The sequence below is a fragment of the Rutidosis leptorrhynchoides genome, chromosome 2 (genome assembly GCF_046630445.1).
Source record: "Rutidosis leptorrhynchoides isolate AG116_Rl617_1_P2 chromosome 2, CSIRO_AGI_Rlap_v1, whole genome shotgun sequence".
Lineage (NCBI taxonomy): Eukaryota > Viridiplantae > Streptophyta > Magnoliopsida > Asterales > Asteraceae > Rutidosis > Rutidosis leptorrhynchoides.
Genome location: NC_092334.1, coordinates 238,191,447 through 238,218,412, shown reverse-complemented (window position 1 = coordinate 238,218,412; position 26,966 = coordinate 238,191,447).

Here is a 26,966-nt window from a genome sequence, read left to right as displayed (position 1 = left end):
CATCATTAAAAGGAAGTAAAATCTTCCGAAAAAGACACGCGCTCCTTGATTTAGGTCAGAAAGTTGTCGTCCAGACCAGTTGTAGAGTCTACGAAAAACCTTGAAAAGTTTTCTCGAAAATCAGCTGGAAATCCACGGATCTCAGCATCAAACAGGGTCGCCATGTGGTCAGACTTATCCTAACCATGAGAGGATCTGTCTCATAAAATGGAGAGGGCCCTGTGCAAATTAGCTTAATAAGACTAATGAATCAGACCCCCAGGATAATCTCCTTAAAGATTAAAAATCAGCTTTTAAGCCTGATATTACTCAATCCTTGAGATTGACCTTAAAGATTGAGAATTACAAACTCATGGAATTCGATGATATCTAAACTCGAGCTTGAACGAGAAAATATTTTGATCAAATGAAAACCGATTTGTTTTCTGAAAACCTATTTTCATTACGTTCATTACCATTGAACGTAAAATCCTGAGAATTCATCGGAATTCATTAGGTCACCTGAACCAAATCGGGTGTCAACCGTAAGAACGGTGGTTGCATAGCATGGTCGAAGACAGGACCTTGTGCCAGACCGAAAAATTATAGGGTGATCTTTACTATTTCTCCTACAAAGGATAGTAATTGCACCCGACACATTTTTGACCATAATTATCTGCATGTCATGAGACATTTCCTTAACAGTTGCTTGTTCATCGCTTTCCTTTACAACCGGACGGTAGTTTACCGAAAGGTAATATACGGAGCAAGTATACTAGACGTGTTGCTTTCCGAATATAAGGTTAGCAAGTGGGTGACACAAAACCGCAAGTTTTGAGTTAAAATTTTAAAAAATATGAAACCCACACAACCCACAAAAACATTTTGCAAACACCAGTGAAGGGTTATCCGGGAAACTTGTCTAGGGTAAAAAGTAGCATACATTTTCAAAATACAAAACATTTTCATCAGGTTCCTATTTTCCCTAAGGATCCAAATTTTTCTAAGTCACGTAGGACTTTAACTGCGGCCCTTAAGTTTCATTAATTTGAAACTTGATCGTTGTTTATGAATTGAATTGACGAAAAATGCTTCTAGATTAATATCTAGAGGTACTATGAAATTTGTACCGTGACTTTAAAAAAGAAAATTATCATCATTGTATATAGTGTGAAAAATAGAGTGAAAAATAAAAGAGTAAATTGTGTGAAGTGTGATTTATATTACTTCAGAGTATTTCTAGTTCTGTATTGCTTGAGGACACGCAATGTTCAAGTGTGGGGATTTTGATATTGCTCATAATGAACATATTTTTAGTCGCAATATCAATCCTAAGTTGGAGGATTTTAATTGTAATTGTGTAATTTTAAGATGTAATTTGTATAAAATTTCAAAGTGTTACGAAGAGCGAAAATGAAGATTAAATCAAGAAAATGTCAAAACACCGGAAGATGTACAAGTATAAATGCACAAAGTACAAGAGATTGAAGCAATCAACAAATGATGAAGTAAAGTGTCAGCATAGACCAGATTAAATGCCTTCTTAACTTGCAGCATTGAGATTGAAATAATATAAAGATGAACTGAATTGGTGTTGCCTTTTGTTAAAAAAATCGATTTAACAAATAAAGTTGGAGCATATATGTGGCACTATGAATAAACAATGGAAAATATGGGTCAGCATGCTTGATTTATTCCATATTAAATCACAAGTGTTAGACAAGAATGGGATAGCTAGTCACCAACTAAAGTGACGATGGAGTATAATATATATTATCCCAAGACTTTTACGCTGGAATTGGATATTAAATTCATAAAGTCATACATGAGGAAGCATATATGGACGTAACTCAACATTCAGAGAGCAGATCAGAGTGGGAGAGTGAAGTTCACAAAACAAAAATATTTCTACCGCGAAGATGATACAAGTGAAGAAGTAAAGGGTAAAAGACTTTAAAGCAACAAAGAACACGTCAACGTACAAGTTACACTCCGAAAGAGCTAAGCAACAAAAGACATGTGAGCAGGAAAGGACGGCCATACGATCGCCTGGCCTGGAAACCTATTTTCCATGCGATCGCATGGACCAAAAAGTTGGGCCAAGTCCTATAAATAGCCAGTTTGCTCAACGAACTCAACACACCTCTTCACACTTCTTTCTTTCTTTCTGTAATTCATATTTATATATATTTATAATTTTAATTTTAATTTAAGTTAATAATAATAAGGTTATTGTAAGATATGTTTTACGGGTTTTAAAGTCGGAGTTCTGTCCGTGTAACGCCATGCTATTAATAATCACTGTAAGCTATGTTCTTCCTTTTTAAATTAATGTCTCGTAACTAAGTTATTATTATGCTTATTTGAGCTGAAGTAATCGTGATGTTGGGCTAAATATTAAGACGGGGTTATTGGATTTTGTACCATAATTAGGGTTTGGACAAAAGACCGGCACTTGTGAACATAGGACTATGGACTATTAATAGATGGGGGATATTGTCTAATCGAATGACAACTCATTAGAATCTGTCGAACCTATCTTCAAATTATTTAATCTAATAGTTATTAAACGATTATGAATGTCCTATTTAGTGACGTTTATACGACATCTTTTACAAATAATTTAATTAATCAATTGGATTGGGTAATTTATTATTCATTATGGCCATGTGAATAAATTAATGTATCATTGACTAATTATAACAGGGCTGGATTACATACAAGGGTATTTGGTGTAATTGTTAACAATGTATTAAAACCTTGGATTACACATAGTCGATAACCTGGTGTAATTATTAACAAAGTATTAAAACCTTGTTAAAGTTCGAATCCCTAATATATGTAATATAGTGTGCTTATGCTTTATGATATATGTAAAAATTACTTGTATTAATAAGTATTTTTTTTTATGAATCTAACTCTTGTCTATTTTACAGTATAAAAACACAAAATGGATAGACAACCCAATATTTTAAGAGACCTACCCGGAGACATGATTGATGAAATCTTGTCTAGAGTCGGTCAGAATTATTCGGCACAACTATTTACGGCGAAATCAGTTTGTAAGACATTCGAAGAACTTTTCAAGAATGTCTTGGTTTATAAGAGACTTTCGTTTGAAAGATGGGGGATATCACATTGGGAAACCCATAAGTTACGATGTGTTTACTTTGACGCATATATTGCGGGGAACCCAAATGCTATTTTACGCAACGGGTTAAGAAATTATTTTGACTCAATGTATCCGAATATAGGACTTCATGATTTAGAAAAAGCGGCTAACATGCAACATAAAGAAGCATGCTATGCTTACGGGTTAGTAATGTTCGCTTCTCACCAAAGTGAGAAAAAGAACATCTGGCTACAACTATTAAACAAAACGTTCCCACAAGTGACGGAGTCGGTAATTGGGGTAAGAAATGAGGTTTTTAGGTTATTACGAGACTGTTGGTCATTACGTAACCCTCGTCCCTTTGACGACGTTACAACACGCTGTCTTATCAACGGCCATAACGGTTATGTTCCACAAGACCAAGGATGGGAAGTAGTCCTAGTAAAACCAGAATGCATGACTTGTTTCTGGACGTATGAATTACGTGTCTTTATTGCCTTTGCTGAACGACTTGTGTACTAGCTAGAATTATCTTCACAACTATCTTGTATCAAAGTTATTGTGTGCTATATTTCATGCTTTATGTAAAATAAGCGGTATTGTAAGTTTGTAAAATATTGTATAAAAGTTTGAACGCGAAATATTATTATAATCAGTTTTTCATATAGAATTGTAGTAGTTGAATTGTATATTAGCTACTAAGTATGAACTTAACGGGTAGGTACTACCCGAATTTAAACTTATAAGACGCTAATATGAAGAAAAAGCTTTTATAAATGAGTTCATATTATGCTACGAAATACTATTAACTACTCTTAATATTCTGTATGATTAACTTGTTCCATTTGACTATTTTGAAGGAAATGGCACCGACTACTCGACACACCGAGAATATGAATGAAGAGGAATTCCGTACTTTTCTAGCTTCAAACATAGCCGCAGGACAGGCTGCGCTACATACCAACAATAACCTTGGATCTAGTAGTACAGGAAATCGTGTAGGATGCACCTACAAAGAATTCACTGCCTGCAAACCTTTGGAATTTGATGGAACCGAAGGACCGATCGGATTGAAACGGTGGACTGAGAAGGTCGAATCGGTGTTTGCCATAAGTAAGTGTACTGAAGAGGACAAAGTGAAGTACGCTACGTATACCTTCACAGGTTCTGCGTTAACATGGTGGAATACCTATCTAGAGCAAGTGGGACAAGATGATGTTTATGCACTACCGTGGTCAGCATTCAAGCACTTGATGAACGAGAAGTACCGTCCCAGAACCGAGGTCAATAAGCTCAAGACAGAACTTAGAGGGTTACGAACCCAAGGATTTGATATTACCACGTACGAAAGACGATTCACAGAATTGTGCCTATTGTGTCCGGGAGCGTTCGAAGATGAGGAAGAGAAGATCGACACGTTTGTGAAAGGATTACCGGAAAGAATCCAAGAAGATAAAAGTTCACACGAGCCCGCCTCCATACAACAGGCATGTAGAATGGCTCACAAACTAGTGAACCAGATTGAGGAAAGAATTAAAGAACAGATGGCTGAAGAGGCCAATGTGAAGCAAGTCAAAAGAAAGTGGGAGGAAAACGGTGATAAGAATCACCAATACAACAACAATAGCAATTACAATAATAATCGCAACAATTATCCCAACAATCGCAACATCAATCGCAACTACAACAAACGGCCCAACAACAACAACAACAACAACAACAACAACAACAACAACAACAACAACAACAACAACAACAACAACTACAACAATCATCCCAACAACAATAACAACCGCAACAACAACAACAATCAGAAGCAGCTATGCCAAAGGTATGAAAAGTATCACTCGAGGTTCTGCACCAAATTTTGCAACAAGTGTAAAAGAAATGGTCATAGCGCGGTGAAGTGTGAGGTCTACGGACCAGGGGTTAACAGAACGAAAGGAACAAATGGTGTCGGAACGAGTAATGGCGGAGCAAGTAGTGTCGGAGCAAGTTATGCCAATGTAGTTTGTTATAAATGTGGAAAACCGGGCCACATTATTAGAAATTGCCCGAACCAGGAGAACACGAATGGACAAGGCCGTGGAAGAGTTTTCAATATTAATGCGACAGAGGCACAGGAAGACCCGGAGCTTGTTACGGGTACGTTTCTTATTGACAATAAATCTACTTACGTTTTATTTGATTCGGGTGCGGATAGAAGCTATATGAGTAGAGATTTTTGTGCTAAATTAAGTTGTCCATTGACGCCGTTGGATAGTAAATTTTTACTCGAATTAGCAAATGGTAAATTAATATCAGCAGATAATATATGTCGGAATCGAGAAATTAAACTGGTTAGCGAAAAATTTAAGATTGACTTGATACCAGTAGAGTTAGGGAGTTTTGATGTGATAATCGGTTTGTTACAAAAATGCAATTCGCATTATACGAGAAAAAGGAAAACCCTTAATGGTGTACGGAAAAAAGGGCAACAGGAAGCTACATCTTATTAGTAATTTGAAGGCACAAAAACTAATAAGAAAAGGTTGCTATGCTGTTCTAGCACACGTCGAGAAAGTACAAACTGAAGAAAAGAGCATCAATGATGTTCCCGTCGCAAAAGAATTTTCCGATGTATTTCCGAAAGAATTATCGGGATTACCCCCACATCGATCCGTTGAATTTCAAATAGATCTTGTACCAGGAGCTGCACCAATAGCTCGTGCTCCTTATAGACTCGCACCCAGCGAGATGAAAGAACTGCAAAGCCAACTGCAAGAACTATTAGAACGTGGTTTCATTCGACCAAGCACATCACCATGAGGAGCTCCTGTTTTGTTTGTCAAGAAGAAGGATGGTACATTTAGGTTGTGTATTGACTACAGAGAGTTGAACAAACTTACCATCAAAAACCGTTATCCACTGCCGAGAATTGACGACTTATTTGATCAACTACAAGGCTCGTCGGTTTATTCGAAGATCAATTTACGTTCTGGATATCATCAAATGCGAGTAAAGGAGGATGATATTCCAAAAACTGCTTTTAGGACGCGTTATGGTCATTACTGAAATGTCCCGTTCTTATTGATTAAAAACGTTCCATATTAATTGATTTCGTTGCGAGGTTTTGACCTCTATATGAGACGTTTTTCAAAGACTGCATTCATTTTTAAAACAAACCATAACCTTTATTTCATAAATAAAGGTTTAAAAAGCTTTACGTAGATTATCAAATAATGATAATCTAAAATATCCTGTTTACACACGACCATTACATAATGGTTTACAATACAAATATGTTACATCGAAATCAGTTTCTTGAATGCAGTTTTTACACAAAATCATACAAACATGGACTCCAAATCTTGTCCTTATTTTAGTATGCAACAGCGGAAGCTCTTAATATTCACCTGAGAATAAACATGCTTTAAACGTCAACAAAAATGTTGGTGAGTTATAGGTTTAACCTATATATATCAAATCGTAACAATAGACCACAAGATTTCATATTTCAATACACATCCCATACATAGAGATAAAAATCATTCATATGGTGAACACCTGGTAACCGACATTAACAAGATGCATATATAAGAATATCCCCATCATTCCGGGACACCCTTCGGATATGATATAAATTTCGAAGTACTAAAGCATCCGGTACTTTGGATGGGGTTTGTTAGGCCCAATAGATCTATCTTTAGGATTCGCGTCAATTAGGGTGTCTGTTCCCTAATTCTTAGATTACCAGACTTAATAAAAAGGGGCATATTCGATTTCGATAATTCAACCATAGAATGTAGTTTCACGTACTTGTGTCTATTTTGTAAATCATTTATAAAACCTGCATGTATTCTCATCCCAAAAATATTAGATTTTAAAAGTGGGACTATAACTCACTTTCACAGATTTTTACTTCGTCGGGAAGTAAGACTTGGCCACTGGTTGATTCACGAACCTATAACAATATATACATATATATCAAAGTATGTTTAAAATATATTTACAACACTTTTAATATATTTTGATGTTTTAAGTTTATTAAGTCAGCTGTCCTCGTTAGTAACCTACAACTAGTTGTCCACAGTTAGATGTACAGAAATAAATCGATAAATATTATCTTGAATCAATCCACGACCCAGTGTATACGTATCTCAGTATTGATCACAACTCAAACTATATATATTTTGGAATCAACCTCAACCCTGTATAGCTAACTCCAACATTCACATATAGAGTGTCTATGGTTGTTCCGAAATATATATAGATGTGTCGACATGATAGGTCGAAACATTGTATACGTGTCTATGGTATCTCAAGATTACATAATATACAATACAAGTTGATTAAGTTATGGTTGGAATAGATTTGTTACCAGTTTTCACGTAGCTAAAATGAGAAAAATTATCCAATCTTGTTTTACCCATAACTTCTTCATTTTAAATCCGTTTTGAGTGAATCAAATTGCTATGGTTTCATATTGAACTCTATTTTATGAATCTAAACATAAAAAGTATAGGTTTATAGTCGGAAAAATAAGTTACAAGTCGTTTTTGTAAAGGTAGTCATTTCAGTCGAAAGAACGACGTCTAGATGACCATTTTAGAAAACATACTTCCACTTTGAGTTTAACCATAATTTTTGGATATAGTTTCATGTTCATAATAAAAATCATTTTCCCAGAATAACAACTTTTAAATCAAAGTTTATCATAGTTTTTAATTAACTAACCCAAAACAGCCCGCGGTGTTACTACGACGGCGTAAATCCGGTTTTACGGTGTTTTTCGTGTTTCCAGGCTTTAAATCATTAAGTTAGCATATCATATAGATATAGAACATGTGTTTAGTTGATTTTAAAAGTCAAGTTAGAAGGATTAACTTTTGTTTGCGAACAAGTTTAGAATTAACTAAACTATGTTCTGGTGATTACAAGTTTAAACCTTCGAATAAGATAGCTTTATATGTATGAATCGAATGATGTTATGAACATCATTACTACCTTAAGTTCCTTGGATAAACCTACTGGAAAATAGAAAAATGGATCTAGCTTCAACGGATCCTTGGATGGCTCGAAGTTCTTGAAGCAGAATCATGACACGAAAACAAGTTCAAGTAAGATCATCACTTGAAATAAGATTGTTATAGTTATAGAAATTGAACCAAAGTTTGAATATGATTATTACCTTGTATTAGAATGATAACCTACTGTAAGAAACAAAGATTTCTTGAGGTTGGATGATCACCTTACAAGATTGGAAGTGAGCTAGCAAACTTGAAAGTATTCTTGATTTTATGAAACTAGAACTTTTGGAATTTATGAAGAACACTTAGAACTTGAAGATAGAACTTGAGAGAGATCAATTAGATGAAGAAAATTGAAGAATGAAAGTGTTTGTAGGTGTTTTTGGTCGTTGGTGTATGGATTAGATATAAAGGATATGTAATTTTGTTTTCATGTAAATAAGTCATGAATGATTACTCATATTTTTGTAATTTTATGAGATATTTCATGCTAGTTGCCAAATGATGGTTCCCACATGTGTTAGGTGACTCACATGGGCTGCTAAGAGCTGATCATTGGAGTGTATATACCAATAGTACATACATCTAAAAGCTGTGTATTGTACGAGTACGAATACGGGTGCATACGAGTAGAATTGTTGATGAAACTGAACGAGGATGTAATTGTAAGCATTTTTGTTAAGTAGAAGTATTTTGATAAGTGTATTGAAGTCTTTCAAAAGTGTATAAATACATATTAAAACACTACATGTATATACATTTTAACTGAGTCGTTAAGTCATCGTTAGTCGTTATATGTAAATGTTGTTTTGAAACCTTTAGGTTAACGATCTTGTTAAATGTTGTTAACCCAATGTTTATAATATCAAAAGAGATTTTAAATTATTATATTATCATGATATTATGATGTACGAATATCTCTTAATATGATATATATACATTAAATGTCGTTACAACGATAATCGTTACATATATGTCTCGTTTCAAAATTATTAAGTTAGCAGTCTTGTTTTTACATATGTAGTTCATTGTTAATATACTTAATGATATGTTTAATTATCATAATATAATGTTAACTATATATATAACCATATATATATCATCATATAATTTTTACAAGTTTTAACGTTCGTGAATCACCGGTCAACTTGGGTGGTCAATTGTCTATATGAAACCTATTTCAATTAATCAAGTCTTAACAAGTTTGATTGCTTAACATGTTGGAAACATTTAATCATTTAAATATCAATCTCAATTAATATATATAAACATGGAAAAGTTCGGGTCACTACAGTACCTACCCGTTAAATAAATTTCGTCCCGAAATTTTAAGCTGTTGAAGGTGTTGACGAATCTTCTGGAAATAGATGCGGGTATTTCTTCTTCATCTGATCTTCATGCTCCCAGGTGAACTCGGGTCCTCTACGAGCATTCCATCGAACCTTAACAATTGGTATCTTGTTTTGCTTAAGTCTTTTAACCTCACGATCCATTATTTCGACGGGTTCTTCGATGAATTGGAGTTTTTCGTTGATTTGGATTTCATCTAACGGAATAGTGAGATCTTCTTTAGCAAAACATTTCTTCAAATTTGAGACGTGGAAAGTGTTATGTACAGCCGCGAGTTGTTGAGGTAACTCAATTCGGTAAGCTACTGGTCCGACACGATCAATAATCTTGAATGGTCCAATATACCTTGGATTTAATTTCCCTCGTTTACCAAATCGAACAACGCCTTTCCAAGGTGCAACTTTAAGCATGACCATCTCTCCAATTTCAAATTCTATATCTTTTCTTTTAATGTCAGCGTAGCTCTTTTGTCGACTTTGGGCGGTTTTCAACCGTTGTTGAATTTGGATGATCTTCTCGGTAGTTTCTTGTATAATCTCCGGACCCGTAATCTGTCTATCCCCCACTTCACTCCAACAAATCGGAGACCTGCACTTTCTACCATAAAGTGCTTCAAACGGCGCCATCTCAATGCTTGAATGGTAGCTGTTGTTGTAGGAAAATTCTGCTAACGGTAGATGTCGATCCCAACTGTTTCCGAAATCAATAACACATGCTCGTAGCATGTCTTCAAGCGTTTGTATTGTCCTTTCGCTCTGCCCATCAGTTTGTGGATGATAGGCAGTACTCATGTCTAGACGAGTTCCTAATGCTTGCTGTAATGTCTGCCAGAATCTTGAAATAAATCTGCCATCCCTATCAGAGATAATAGAGATTGGTATTCCATGTCTGGAGACGACTTCCTTCAAATACAGTCGTGCTAACTTCTCCATCTTGTCATCTTCTCTTATTGGTAGGAAGTGTGCTGATTTGGTGAGACGATCAACTATTACCCAAATAGTATCAAAACCACTTGCAGTCCTTGGCAATTTAGTGATGAAATCCATGGTAATGTTTTCCCATTTCCATTCCGGGATTTCGGGTTGTTGAAGTAGACCTGATGGTTTCTGATGCTCAGCTTTGACCTTAGAACACGTCAAACATTCTCCTACGTATTTAGCAACATCGGCTTTCATACCCGGCCACCAAAAATGTTTCTTGAGATCCTTGTACATCTTCCCCGTTCCAGGATGTATTGAGTATCTGGTTTTATGAGCTTCTCTAAGTACCATTTCTCTCATATCTCCAAATTTTGGTACCCAAATCCTTTCAGCCCTATACCGGGTTCCGTCTTCCCGAATATTAAGATGCTTCTCCGATCCTTTGGGTATTTCATCCTTTAAATTTCCCTCTTTTAAAACTCCTTGTTGCGCCTCCTTTATTTGAGTAGTAATGTTATTATGAATCATTATATTCATAGATTTTACTCGAATGGGTTCTCTGTCCTTCCTGATCAAGGCATCGGCTACCACATTTGCCTTCCCCGGGTGGTAACGAATCTCAAAGTCGTAATCATTCAATAATTCAATCCACCTACGCTGCCTCATATTCAGTTGTTTCTGATTAAATATGTGTTGAAGACTTTTGTGGTCGGTATATATAATACTTTTGACCCCATATAAGTAGTGCCTCCAAGTCTTTAATGCAAAAACAACCGCGCCTAATTCCAAATCATGCGTCGTATAATTTTGTTCGTGAATCTTCAATTGTCTAGACGCATAAGCAATCACCTTCGTTCGTTGCATTAATACACAACCGAGACCTTGCTTTGATGCATCACAATAAATCACAAAATCGTCATTCCCTTCAGGCAATGACAATATAGGTGCCGTAGTTAGCTTTTTCTTCAATAACTGAAACGCTTTCTCTTGTTCATCATTCCATTCAAATTTCTTCCCTTTATGCGTTAATGCAGTCAAGGGTTTTGCTATTCTGGAAAAGTCTTGGATGAACCTTCTGTAGTAACCAGCTAGTCCTAAAAACTGGCGTATGTGTTTCGGAGTTTTCGGGGTTTCCCACTTTTCAACAGTTTCTATCTTTGTCGGATCCACCTTAATACCTTCTTTGTTCACTATGTGACCGAGGAATTGAACTTCTTCCAACCAAAATGCACACTTTGAAAACTTAGCGTACAATTCTTCCTTCCTCAATACTTCTAACACCTTTCTCAAATGCTCACCGTGTTCTTGGTCATTCTTTGAGTAAATAAGTATGTCATCAATGAAAACAATGACAAACTTGCCAAGGTATGGTCCACACACTCGGTTCATAAGGTCCATGAACACAGCTGGTGCATTAGTTAAACCAAACGGCATGACCATAAACTCGTAATGACCGTAACGTGTTCTGAAAGCAGTCTTTGGAATATCATCTTCTTTCACCCGCATTTGATGATACCCGGAACGTAAGTCAATCTTTGAATAAACAGACGAGCCTTGTAGTTGATCAAATAAGTCATCGATTCTCGGTAGTGGGTAGCGGTTCTTGATGGTAAGTTTGTTCAACTCTCGGTAGTCGATACACAACCTGAATGTACCATCTTTCTTCTTGACAAACAAAACAGGAGCTCCCCACGGTGATGTGCTTGGTCGAATGAAACCACGCTCTAAAAGTTCTTGTAATTGGCTTTGCAGTTCTTTCATCTCGCTGGGTGCGAGTCTGTAAGGAGCACGAGCTATTGGTGCAGCTCCTGGTACAAGATCTATTTGAAATTCAACGGATCGATGTGGGGGTAATCCCGGTAATTCTTTCGGAAATACATCGGGAAATTCTTTTGCAATGGGAACATCATTGATGCTCTTTTCTTCAGTTTGTACTTTCTCGACGTGTGCTAGAACAGCATAGCAACCTTTTCTTATTAGTTTTTGTGCCTTCAAATTACTAATAAGATGTAGCTTCGTGTTGCCCTTTTCTCCGTACACCATTAAGGGTTTTCCTTTTTCTCGTATAATGCGAATTGCATTTTTGTAACAAACGATCTCCGCTTTCACTTCTTTCAACCAGTCCATACCGATTATCACATCGAAACTCCCTAACTCTACTGGTATCAAATCAATCTTAAATGTTTCGCTAACCAGTTTAATTTCTCGATTCCGACATATATTATCTGCTGAAATTAATTTACCATTTGCTAATTCGAGTAAAAATTTACTATCCAAAGGCGTCAATGGACAACTTAATTTAGCACAAAAATCTCTACTCATATAGCTTCTATCCGCACCCGAATCAAATAAAACGTAAGCAGATTTATTGTCAATAAGAAACGTACCCGTAACAAGCTCCGGGTCTTCCTGTGCCTCTACCGCATTAATATTGAAAACTCTTCCACGGCCTTGTCCATTCGTGTTCTCCTGGTTCGGGCAATTTCTAATAATGTGGCCTGGTTTTCCACATTTATAACAAACTACATTGGCATAACTTGCTCCGACACTACTTGCTCCGCCATTACTCGTTCCGACACCATTTGTTCCTTTCGTTCTATTAACCCCTGGTCCGTAGACCTCACACTTCACCGCGCTATGACCATTTCTTTTACACTTGTTGCAAAATTTGGTGCAGAACCCCGAGTGATTCTTTTCACACCTTTGGCATAGCTGCTTCTGATTGTTGTTGTTGTTGCGGTTATTATTGTTGTTGGGATGATTGTTGTAGTTGCTGTTGTTGTTGTTGTTGTTGTTGGGCCGTTTGTTGTAGTTGTGATTGATGTTGCGATTGTTGGGATAATTGTTGCGATTATTGTTGTAATTGCTGTTGTTGTTGTTTTGGTGATTCTTATCACCGTTTTCCTCCCACTTTCTTTTGACTTGCTTCACATTGGCCTCTTCAGCAGTCTGTTCTTTAATTCTTTCTTCAATCTGGTTCACTAGTTTGTGAGCCATTCTACATGCTTGTTGTATGTAGGCGGGCTCGTGTGAACTTATATCTTCTTGGATTCTTTCCGGTAATCCTTTCACAAACGCGTCGATCTTCTCTTCCTCATCTTCGAATGCTCCCGGACACAATAGGCACAATTCTGTAAATCGTCTTTCGTACGTGGTAATATCAAATCCTTGGGTTCGTAACCCTCTAAGTTCTGTCTTGAGCTTATTGACCTCGGTTCTGGGACGGTACTTCTCGTTCATCAAGTGCTTGAATGCTGACCACGGTAGTGCGTACGCATCATCTTGTCCCACTTGCTCTAGATAGGTATTCCACCATGTTAACGCAGAACCTGTGAAGGTATGCGTAGCGTACTTCACTTTGTCCTCTTCAGTACACTTACTTATGGCAAACACCGATTCAACCTTCTCGGTCCACCGTTTCAATCCGATCGGTCCTTCGGTTCCATCAAATTCCAAAGGTTTGCAGGCAGTGAATTCTTTGTAGGTGCATCCTACACGATTTCCTGTACTGCTAGATCCAAGGTTATTGTTGGTATGTAGCGCAGCCTGTACTGCAGCTATGTTTGAAGCTAGAAAGGTACGGAATTCCTCTTCATTCATATTCACGGTGTGTCGAGTAGTCGGTGCCATTTCCTTCAAAATAGTTAAATGGAACAAGTTAATCATACAGAATATTAAGAGTAGTTAATAGTATTTCGTAGCATAATATGAACTCATTTATAAAAGCTTTTTCTTCATATTAGCGTTTTATAAGTTTAAATTCGGGTAGTACCTACCCGTTAAGTTCATACTTAGTAGCTAATATACAATTCAACTACTACAATTCTATATGAAAAACTGATTGTAATAATATTTCGCGTTCAAACTTTTATACAATATTTTACAAACTTACAATACCGCTTATTTTACATAAAGCATGAAATATAGCACACAATAACTTTGATACAAGATAGTTGTGAAGACAATTCTAGCTAGTACACAAGTCGTTCAGCAAAGGCAATAAAGACACGTAATTCATACGTCCAGAAACAAGTCATGCATTCTGGTTTTACTAGGACTACTTCCCATCCTTGGTCTTGTGCAACATAACCGTTATGGCCGTTTATAAGACAGCGTGTTGTAACGTCATCAAAGGGACGAGGGTTACGTAATGTCCAACAGTCCCGTAATAATCTAAAAACCTCATTTCTTACCCCAATTACCGACTCCGTCACTTGTGGAAACGTTTTGTTTAATAGTTGTAGCCCGATGTTCTTGTTCTCACTTTGGTGAGAAGCGAACATTACTAATCCGTAAGCATAACATGCTTCTTTATGTTGCATGTTAGCCGCTTTTTCTAAATCACGAAGTCCAATATTCGGATATATTGAGTCAAAATAATTTCTTAACCCGTTGCGTAAAATAGCATTTGGGTTCCCCGCAATATATGCGTCAAAGTAAACACATCGTAACTTATGGGTTTCCCAATGTGATATCCCCCATCTTTCAAACGAAAGTCTCTTATAAACCAAGACATTCTTGGAACGTTCTTCGAATGTCTTACAAACTGATCTCGCCTTAAATAGTTGTGCCGAAGAATTCTGGCCGACTCTAGACAAGATTTCATCAATCATGTCTCCGGGTAGGTCTCTTAAAATATTGGGTTGTCTATCCATTTTGTATTTTTAAACTGTAAAATAGACAAGAGTTAGTTTCATAAAAAAATACTTATTAATACAAGCAATTTTTACATATATCATAAAGCATAAGAACACTATATTACATATATTACACCACACGAATACAACTATCTTATTCCGACTCGCTCGTTTCTTCTTCTTAGGTTTTGGTTCGTTTTGCCAAGTTTCTAGGGATATATGATGTTCCCCTAATACGAGCCGTCGTTGTCCACATTGGTTTAGAAAAACCTGGTGGTTTAGAGGTTCCCAGGTCATTGTTACAACTTAAGGACTTCGGGGGTTGACGATACATATAAAGTTCATCGGGGTTGGAATTAGATTTCTCTATTTTTATGCTCTTTCCCTTATTATTTTCTTTTGCCTTCTTAAATTCAGTTGGGGTAATTTCTATAACATCATCGGAATTCTCGTCGGAATCCGATTCATCGGAGAATTGGTAATCCTCCCAATATTTTGCTTCCTTGGCGGAAACACCATTGACCATAATTAACTTTGGTCGGTTGGTTGAGGATTTTCTTTTACTTAACCGTTTTATTATTTCCCCCACCGGTTCTATTTCTTCATCCGGTTCCGATTCTTCTTCCGGTTCCGATTCTTCTTCCGGTTCCGACTCTTCTTCCGGTTCCTCTTCGGGAACTTGTGAATCAGTCCACAAATCATTCCAATTTACATTTGACTCTTCATTATTATTAGGTGAGTCAATGGGACTTGTTCTAGAGGTAGACATCTATCACATAATATCAAACACGTTAAGAGATTAATATATCACATAATATTCATATGTTAAAAATATATAGTTTCCAACAAAAATGTTAATCAATCATTTTTAAAGAAAACACGGTCGAAGTCCAGACTCACTAATGCATCCTAACAAACTCGATAAGACACACTAATGCAAATTTTCTGGTTCTCTAAGACCAACGCTCGGATACCAACTGAAATGTCCCGTTCTTATTGATTAAAAACGTTCCATATTAATTGATTTCGTTGCGAGGTTTTGACCTCTATATGAGACGTTTTTCAAAGACTGCATTCATTTTTAAAACAAACCATAACCTTTATTTCATAAATAAAGGTTTAAAAAGCTTTACGTAGATTATCAAATAATGATAATCTAAAATATCATGTTTACACACGACCATTACATAATGGTTTACAATACAAATATGTTACATCGAAATCAGTTTCTTGAATGCAGTTTTTACACAATATCATACAAACATGGACTCCAAATCTTGTCCTTATTTTAGTATGCAACAGCGGAAGCTCTTAATATTCACCTGAGAATAAACATGCTTTAAACGTCAACAAAAATGTTGGTGAGTTATAGATTTAACCTATATATATCAAATCGTAACAATAGACCACAAGATTTCATATTTCAATACACATCCCATACATAGAGATAAAAATCATTCATATGGTGAACACCTGGTAACCGACATTAACAAGATGCATATATAAGAATATCCCCATCATTCCGGGACACCCTTCGGATATGATATAAATTTCGAAGTACTAAAGCATCCGGTACTTTGGATGGGGTTTGTTAGGCCCAATAGATCTATCTTTAGGATTCGCGTCAATTAGGGTGTCTGTTCCCTAATTCTTAGATTACCAGACTTAATAAAAAGGGGCATATTCGATTTCGATAATTCAACCATAGAATGTAGTTTCACGTACTTGTGTCTATTTTGTAAATCATTTATAAAACCTGCATGTATTCTCATCCCAAAAATATTAGATTTTAAAAGTGGGACTATAACTCACTTTCACAGATTTTTACTTCGTCGGGAAGTAAGACTTGGCCACTGGTTGATTCACGAACCTATAACAATATATACATATATATCAAAGTATGTTTAAAATATATTTACAACACTTTTAATATATTTTGATGTTTTAAGTTTATTAAGTCAGCTGTCCTCGTTAGTAACCTACAACTAGTTGTCCACAGTTAGATGTACAGAAATAAATCGATAAATATTATCTTGAATCAATCCACGACCCAGTGTATACGTATCTCAGTATTGATCACAACTCAAACTATATATATTTTGGAATCAACCTCAACCCTGTATAGCTAACTCCAACATTCACATATAGAGTGTCTATGGTTGTTCCGAAATATATATAGATGTGTCGACATGATAGGTCGAAACATTGTATACGTGTCTATGGTATCTCAAGATTACATAATATACAATACAAGTTGATTAAGTTATGGTTGGAATAGATTTGTTACCAGTTTTCACGTAGCTAAAATGAGAAAAATTATCCAATCTTGTTTTACCCATAACTTCTTCATTTTAAATCCGTTTTGAGTGAATCAAATTGCTATGGTTTCATATTGAACTCTATTTTATGAATCTAAACAGAAAAAGTATAGGTTTATAGTCGGAAAAATAAGTTACAAGTCGTTTTTGTAAAGGTAGTCATTTCAGTCGAAAGAACGACGTCTAGATGACCATTTTAGAAAACATACTTCCACTTTGAGTTTAACCATAATTTTTGGATATAGTTTCATGTTCATAATAAAAATCATTTTCTCAGAATAACAACTTTTAAATCAAAGTTTATCATAGTTTTTAATTAACTAACCCAAAACAGCCCGCGGTGTTACTACGACGGCGTAAATCCGGTTTTACGGTGTTTTTCGTGTTTCCAGGTTTTAAATCATTAAGTTAGCATATCATATAGATATAGAACATGTGTTTAGTTGATTTTAAAAGTCAAGTTAGAAGGATTAACTTTTGTTTGCGAACAAGTTTAGAATTAACTAAACTATGTTCTGGTGATTACAAGTTTAAACCTTCGAATAAGATAGCTTTATATGTATGAATCGAATGATGTTATGAACATTATTACTACCTTAAGTTCCTTGGATAAACCTACTGGAAAAGAGAAAAATGGATCTAGCTTCAACGGATCCTTGGATGGCTCGAAGTTCTTGAAGCAGAATCATGACACGAAAACAAGTTCAAGTAAGATCATCACTTGAAATAAGATTGTTATAGTTATAGAAATTGAACCAAAGTTTGAATATGATTATTACCTTGTATTAGAATGATAACCTACTGTAAGAAACAAAGATTTCTTGATGTTGGATGATCACCTTACAAGATTGGAAGTGAGCTAGCAAACTTGAAAGTATTCTTGATTTTATGAAACTAGAACTTTTGGAATTTATGAAGAACACTTAGAACTTGAAGATAGAACTTGAGAGAGATCAATTAGATGAATAAAATTGAAGAATGAAAGTGTTTTTAGGTGTTTTTGGTCGTTGGTGTATGGATTAGATATAAAGGATATGTAATTTTGTTTTCATGTAAATAAGTCATGAATGATTACTCATATTTTTGTAATTTTATGAGATATTTCATGCTAGTTGCCAAATGATGGTTCCCACATGTGTTAGGTGACTCACATGGGCTGCTAAGAGCTGATCATTGGAGTGTATATACCAATAGTACATACATCTAAAAGCTGTGTATTGTACGAGTACGAATACGGGTGCATACGAGTAGAATTGTTGATGAAACTGAACGAGGATGTAATTGTAAGCATTTTTGTTAAGTAGAAGTATTTTGATAAGTGTATTGAAGTCTTTCAAAAGTGTATAAATACATATTAAAACACTACATGTATATACATTTTAACTGAGTCGTTAAGTCATCGTTAGTCGTTACATGTAAATGTTGTTTTGAAACCTTTAGGTTAACGATCTTGTTAAATGTTGTTAACCCAATGTTTATAATATCAAAAGAGATTTTAAATTATTATATTATCATGATATTATGATGTACGAATATCTCTTAATATGATATATATACATTAAATGTCGTTACAACGATAATCGTTACATATATGTCTCGTTTCAAAATTATTAAGTTAGTAGTCTTGTTTTTACATATGTAGTTCATTGTTAATATACTTAATGATATGTTTAATTATCATAATATAATGTTAACTATATATATAACCATATATATATCATCATATAATTTTTACAAGTTTTAACGTTCGTGAATCACCGGTCAACTTGGGTGGTCAATTGTCTATATGAAACCTATTTCAATTAATCAAGTCTTAACAAGTTTGATTGCTTAACATGTTGGAAACATTTAATCATTTAAATATCAATCTCAATTAATATATATAAACATGGAAAAGTTCGGGTCACTACAATTACGACTTTATGGTTATGCCGTTTAGATTGACTAACGCACCAGCTGTGTTCATGGACCTTATGAACCGAGTGTGTGGGCCATATCTTGACAAGTTTGTCATTGTTTTCATCGATGACATACTTATTTACTCAAAGAATGATCAAGAGCACGAAGAACATTTGAGAAAAGTGCTAGAAGTATTGAGGAAAGAAAAATTGTACGCTAAGTTTTCAAAGTGTGCATTTTGGTTGGAAGAAGTTCAATTCCTCGGTCACATAGTGAACAAAGAAGGTATCCAGGTGGACCCGGCAAAGATCGAAACCGTTGAAAAGTGGGAAACCCCAAAAACTTCGAAGCATATACGTCAATTTTTAGGATTGGCTGGTTACTACAGAAGATTCATCCAAGATTTCTCCAAAATAGCAAAACCCTTGACTGCATTAACGCATAAAGGGAAGAAATTTGAATGGAAGGATGAACAAGAGAAGGCGTTTCAATTATTGAAGAAAAAGCTAACTACGGCACCTATATTGTCATTGCCTGAAGGGAATGATGATTTTGTGATTTATTGTGACGCATCAAAGCAAGGTCTCGGTTGTGTATTAATGCAACGGACGAAAGTGATTGCTTATGCGTCTAGACAATTGAAGATTCACGAGCAAAATTATACGACGCATGATTTGGAATTAGGCGCGGTTGTTTTTGCATTAAAGACTTGGAGGCACTACTTATATGGGGTCAAAAGTATTATATATACCGACGATAAAAGTCTTAAACACATATTTAATCAGAAACAACTGAATATGAGGCAGCGTAGGTGGATTGAATTGTTGAATGATTACGACTTTGAGATTCGTTACCACCCGGGGAAGGCAAATGTGGTAGCCGACCCCTTGAGCAGAAAGGATAGAGAACCCATTCGAGTAAAATCTATGAATATAATGATTCACACTAACCTTACTACTCAAATAAAGGAGGCGCAACAAGGAGTTTTAAAAGAGGGAAATTTAAAGGATGAAATACCCAAAGAATCGGAGAAGCATCTTAATATTCGGGAAGACGGAACCCGGTATAGGGCTGAAAGAATTTGGGTACCAAGATTATAGATCGTGTCGGACCAGTAGCTTACCAACTGGAGCTACCTCAACAACTCGCGGCTGTACATAACACTTTCCACGTCTCAAATTTGAAGAAATGTTTTGCTAAAGAAGATCTCACTATTCCGTTGGACGAAATCCAAATCAATGAAAAACTTCAATTCATTGAAGAACCCATCGAAATAATGGATCGTGAGGTTAAGAGACTTAAACAAAACAAGATACTGATTGTTAAGGTTCGATGGAATGCTCGTAGAGGACCCGAGTTCACCTGGGAGCGTGAAGATCAGATGAAGAAGAAATACCCGCATTTATTTCCAGAAGATACGTCAACACCTCCAACTGCTTAAAATTTCGGGACGAAATTTATTTAACGGGTAGGTACTGTAGTGACCCGAACTTTTCCATGTTTATATATATATATATATATATATATATATATATATATTAAATGAAATTGTTATTTACATGATTAAGTGTTTCCAACATGTTAAGCAATCAAACTTGTTAAGACTTGATTAATTGAAATAGGTTTCATATAGACAATTGACCACCCAAGTTGACCGGTGATTCACGAACGTTAAAACTTGTAAAAACTATACGATGACATATATATGGTTATATATATAGTTAACATGATTTTATTATAAGTATGTATCTCATTAGGTATTTTAACAATGAGTTATATACATAAAAATGAGACTATTAATTTAAGAAACTCGAAAACGATATATATAACGATTATCGTTATAACAACGTCTTACTAGGTACATATGAATCATATTAAGATATTGATACACTTGGTTAATTATGTTAAATGATAAGTAAATATATTATTAAGTGTATTAACAATGAAATACATATGTAAAAATAAGACTACTAACTTAATGATTTCGAAACGAGACATATATGTAACGATTATCGTTGTAACGACATTTAACTGTATATACATCATACTAAGATATATTATATATCATAATATCATGATAATATAACAATTTAACATCTCATTTGTTATAATAAACAATGGGTTAACAACATTCAACAAGATCGTTAACCTAAAGGTTTCAAAACAACATTTACATGTAACGACTAACGATGACTTAACGACTCAGTTAAAATGTATATACATGTAGTTTTTTAATATGTATTCATACACTTTTGAAAGACTTAAAGACACTTATCAAAATACTTCTACTTAACAAAAATGCTTACAATTACATCCTCGTTCAGTTTCATCAACAATTCTACTCGTATGCACCCGTATTCGTACTCGTACAATACACAGCTTTTAGATGTATGTACTATTGGTATATACACTCCAATGATCAGCTTTTAGCAGCCCATGTGAGTCACCTAACACATGTGGGAACCATCATTTGGCAACTAGCATGAAATATCTCATAAAATTACAAAAATATGAGTAATCATTCATGACTTATTTATATGAAAACAAAATTACATATCCTTTATATCTAATCCATACACCAACGACCAAAAACACGTACAAACACTTTCATTCTTCAATTTTCTTCATCTAATTGATCTCTCTCAAGTTCTATCTTCAAGTTCTAAGTGTTCTTCATAAATTCCAAAAGTTCTAGTTTCATAAAATCAAGAATACTTCCAAGATTGCAAGTTTACTTCTAAGTTTTCTAAATCCATTCCAAGTAATCATCCAAGATCAAGAAACCTTTGTTACTTACAGTAGGTTATCTTTCTAATACAAGGTAATAATCATATTCAAACTTTAATTCAATTTCTATAACTATAACAATCTTATTTCGAGTGGAAATCTTACTTGAAATTGTTTTCGTGTCTTGATTCTGCTTCAAGAACTTTCAAGCCATCCAAGGATCCTTTGAAGCTAGATCTATTTTTCTCATTTCCAGTAGGTTTATCCAAGGAACTTGAGATAGTAATGATGTTCATAACATCATTCGATTCATACATATAAAGCTATCTTATTCGAAGGTTTAAACTTGTAATCACTATAACATAGTTTAGTTAATTCTAAACTTGTTCGCAAATAAAAGTTAATCCTTCTAACTTGACTATTAAAATCAACTAAACACATGTTCTATATCTATATGATATGCTAACTTAATGATTTAAAACCTGGAAACACGAAAAACACCGTAAAACCGAATTTACGCCGTCGTAGTAACACCGCGGGCTGTTTTGGGTTAGTTAATTAAAAACTATGATAAACTTTGATTTAAAAGTTGTTATTCTGGGAAAATGATTTTTATTATGAACATGAAACTATATCCAAAAAATATGGTTAAACTCAAAGTGGAAGTATGTTTTCTAAAATGGTCATCTAGACGTCGTTCTTTCGACTGAAATGACTACCTTTATAAAAATGACTTGTAACTTATTTTTCCGACTATAAACCTATACTTTTTCTGTTTAGATTCATAAAGTAGAGTTCAATATGAAACCATAGCAATTTGATTCACTCAAAACGGATTTAAAATGAAGAAGTTATGGGTAAAACAAGATTGGATAATTTTTCTCATTTTAGCTACGTGAAAATTGGTAACAAATCTATTCCAACCATAACTTAATCAACTTGTATTGTATATATGTAATCTTGAGATACCATAGACACGTATACAATGTTTCGACCTATCATGTCGACACATCTATATATATTTCGGAACAACCATAGACACTCTATATGTGAATGTTGGAGTTAGCTATACAGGGTTGAGGTTTATTCCAAAATATATATAATTTGAGTTGTGATCAATACTAAGATACGTATACACTGGGTCGTGGATTAATTCAAGATAATATTTATCGATTTATTTCTGTACATCTAACTGTGGACAACTAGTTGTAGGTTACTAACGAGGACAGCTGACTTAATAAACTTAAAACATCAATATATATTAAAAGTGTTGTAAATATATTTTGAACATACTTTGATATATATGTATATATTGTTATAGGTTCGTGAATCAACCAGTGGCCAAGTCTTACTTCCCGACGAAGTAAAAATCTGTGAAAGTGAGTTATAGTCCCACTTTTAAAATCTAATATTTTTGGGATGAGAATACATGCAGGTTTTATAAATGATTTACAAAATAGACACAAGTACGTGAAACTACATTCTATGGTTGAATTATCAAAATCGAATATGCCCCTTTTTATTAAGTCTGGTAATCTAAGAATTAGGGAACAGACACCCTAATTGACGCGAATCCTAAAGATAGATCTATTGGGCCTAACAAACCCCATCCAAAGTACCGGATGCTTTAGTACTTCAAAATTTATATCATATCCGAAGGGTGTCCCGGAATGTTGGGGATATTCTTATATATGCATCTTGGTAATGTCGGTTACCAGGTGTTCACCATATGAATGATTTTTATCTCTATGTATGGGATGTGTATTGAAATATGAAATCTTGTGGTCTATTGTTACGATTTAATATATATAGGTTAAACCTATAACTCACCAACATTTTTGTTGACGTTTAAAGCATGTTTATTCTCAGGTGAATACTAAGAGCTTCCGCTGTTGCATACTAAAATAAGGACAATATTTGGAGTCCATGTTTGTATGATATTGTGTAAAAACTGCATTCAAGAAACTGATTTTGATGTAACATATTTGTATTGTAAACCATTATGTAATGGTCGTGTGTAAACAGGATATTTTAGATTATCATTATTTGATAATCTACGTAAAGCCTTTTAAACCTTTATTTATGAAATAAAGGTTATGGTTTGTTTTAAAAATGAATGCAGTCTTTGAAAAATGTCTCATATAGAGGTCAAAACCTCGCAACGAAATCAATTAATATGGAACGTTTTTAATCAATAAGAACGGGACATTTCATTATTAGCATACCACTATCACAAAACAAGTCACATGCCATATCTCAAACAATTAGCATGATAGTCATAATGCAATTACCGTATTTAGTAAGCTCTAAGGTACCGAGTAATCGGTCAAAGGGAGTAAAATCCCGACACTGTCAAGGGTAGCTCCGGACAACATTGTCGTAACTAGAGTCGTCAATCTGTCAACCATTTCTTCCTTACAAGAGGAAGTAATCATATCACAAGTAATCACAAAAATCGTCATCCACCATCATTACAACGAGCACAGAAACACAATCTACGGGTACACTAATAATAATTACAATAATGTAACAAGAATGTACCTTTACGGATAAGAAGACATCTTCTGAATCTATCAACACCTCAATCTCACCCGCACCTTTGATCCTCTTTCATTTTGAAACTCGATCATCATCCTTGGAGTCATGGTAACTAAAACTCGTCAAATCCTTTACTCAACTCAGTATTGAACCCGTCCACTGTAGTTCTGTCAGCACTGAGGATCAATAGGGCACCAGCAGCGTGGAATCGATCTTCATACCTGTCTTATCACAACATCTCACACAAAGCTTAGTAGATAATATGTTAGTTCAATCAAAACTAACACACTTGATATCCTACATTCACTTAACCTCACCCCACAGACGTTTTTGACTTAACTCGAGGTTTGGGAACAGGTACACGCATGTATATGGTTGCCAAACCAATGCTCTGATACCAACTAGTAACGCCAACCATTTTTTTTAAATCACAGCGAAAATCTTAATTCAACAAACACCACGTTATTCATAAAACACGTAATTAAGTTATTTATTACAAACCGGATTATATAAAATACAGTTTCATTTTAAAATAAGACACATCAGAGTACTTCAAGTCAAACACGTCTTCAGCCCAAATCCCAATCCTAGCAGTACTTAAACCTGAAGGGGTGTAAATGTGGGGGTTAGTGCATCGCTAAGTGAATGGAATCTATCTAACAGAATAAGCTTAAGCATCACACAAGCTTTGCACTAATATCACAACATGCTAACCACCAACTAGCATACAAACACGACAATATGAGGATCGACGGATTGTACAAGCACACAACTCCTAGCTGATCGGGCTAGAGTCTACCGATAGCCCTTGCTACTCGATTCACAATATAGTCATCCAGACCCAGGGGATGCGTCGTTCACACTATACTCACAATCAGTAGCCTATGGACCCAACCTCCCTAGGCACGGTTGACCTCATACGAACTCTAACCTCCCAAGGCACGGTCACGAGTCCCTAGTCTCCCCAGGCCCGACTGGTGTCAATCACATAGTGCACATACAACCACATACAATAGGCTTACAACAACTCACGAGCATGACAATCACTAAATAACATTGCAACTATCTAAGAATTGCATTTTTACACAGTATAATCAAGATAAATGAGAGTAAACATGAGTAGCGTGATCAGCTACTTAAACTCTATCCAGAGATAAACCCACTCATCGATCACTAGCTAAACTCGGTAGTCTAATATCACCGAATCTTCTCCTTGTTTGTACCACCTGAGAATAAACACCGAACAAGTTAGTAAATTGCACCACAAATACTAACTATATGATATTCATTATATTTATATATATACGCCACATATATATTTACATCTCTATATATATATATATATATATACATATACATTTGCACTCACCCAAACACATCACTTATAATAAACACTTATATATATACATATTTACATGCATATATTTAAACGTACATACACTATAAGTATATATATATATATAGACGCACACTATAAATATATACACACGTACATACACTATATGTATATATAGATATACATACACTATATATATACATACGTACATACAATACAACAATATTCTCAATTATATATATATAAAATCACATATACGGGTCATCGGGACAATTATGACCTAATTGGGTCATAATTTCCCACTTTACACAAATAAGCTCAAACCCACTTTAAAATATCGAAACATATAAATTCACTTGACACGACATCATGGACGTATCAAAACCAACAAATACCGATTTTGACACAATATAGTCCAAGTGAGTTAAACGGGGTCAAACGGGTGAACAAACCAACACACGAACCATAGAAAAAGTGTACGGGTTATCGAGATGCGGCCACGCCAAGCTGATGTGAGCCACGATGGGCAAACAACAGCAAACAAGCTGCGAATAGCAGTTAATAGGCTGTGAATAGCAGATAATAAGCTATTAACAGTAGTTAATAAGTTGTTAACAGCAGCAGGAAACAGTAGCAGCAGCTACGCTGCTGTCCCTCTCGGTTTTGCCCACAAAAATTGGGTTTTGGGCTTGATGAAACATGACTAAGAACTTCGAAATCAACAGGTTTAACTCACATAAAGGCAGAATTAGTGAATCAAACCCTCTAGTGAATATGAAAATGCTTTTTGGGATTAATTAAGTCAAACCACAACAATGATTATGTGATTAGATTAACACCTAGATCTATTATTCACCTTGTTCAAGTATTTGGGTTGAGAGAGAATCGGACAGGTTACCAGATCGGAGTGATATGTGTGTAATGAGAGGCTTAACCTAAAATGAAGAACATAAACACTTATATACCCCTGCTGTTGAGTCAACTGCGCGAGTCAGGTCTCACTTGTACGAGTAGACTGGCTCAGCTGTACGGTTGATCACTCGTGTATGTGTAAACAGATTAGGTTTGTGACTCAGTTCAGCACACTCGTGTGTATAAGCTTTTCAGCTGTACGAGTGAGGCTTCACTCGTATGTCTGACT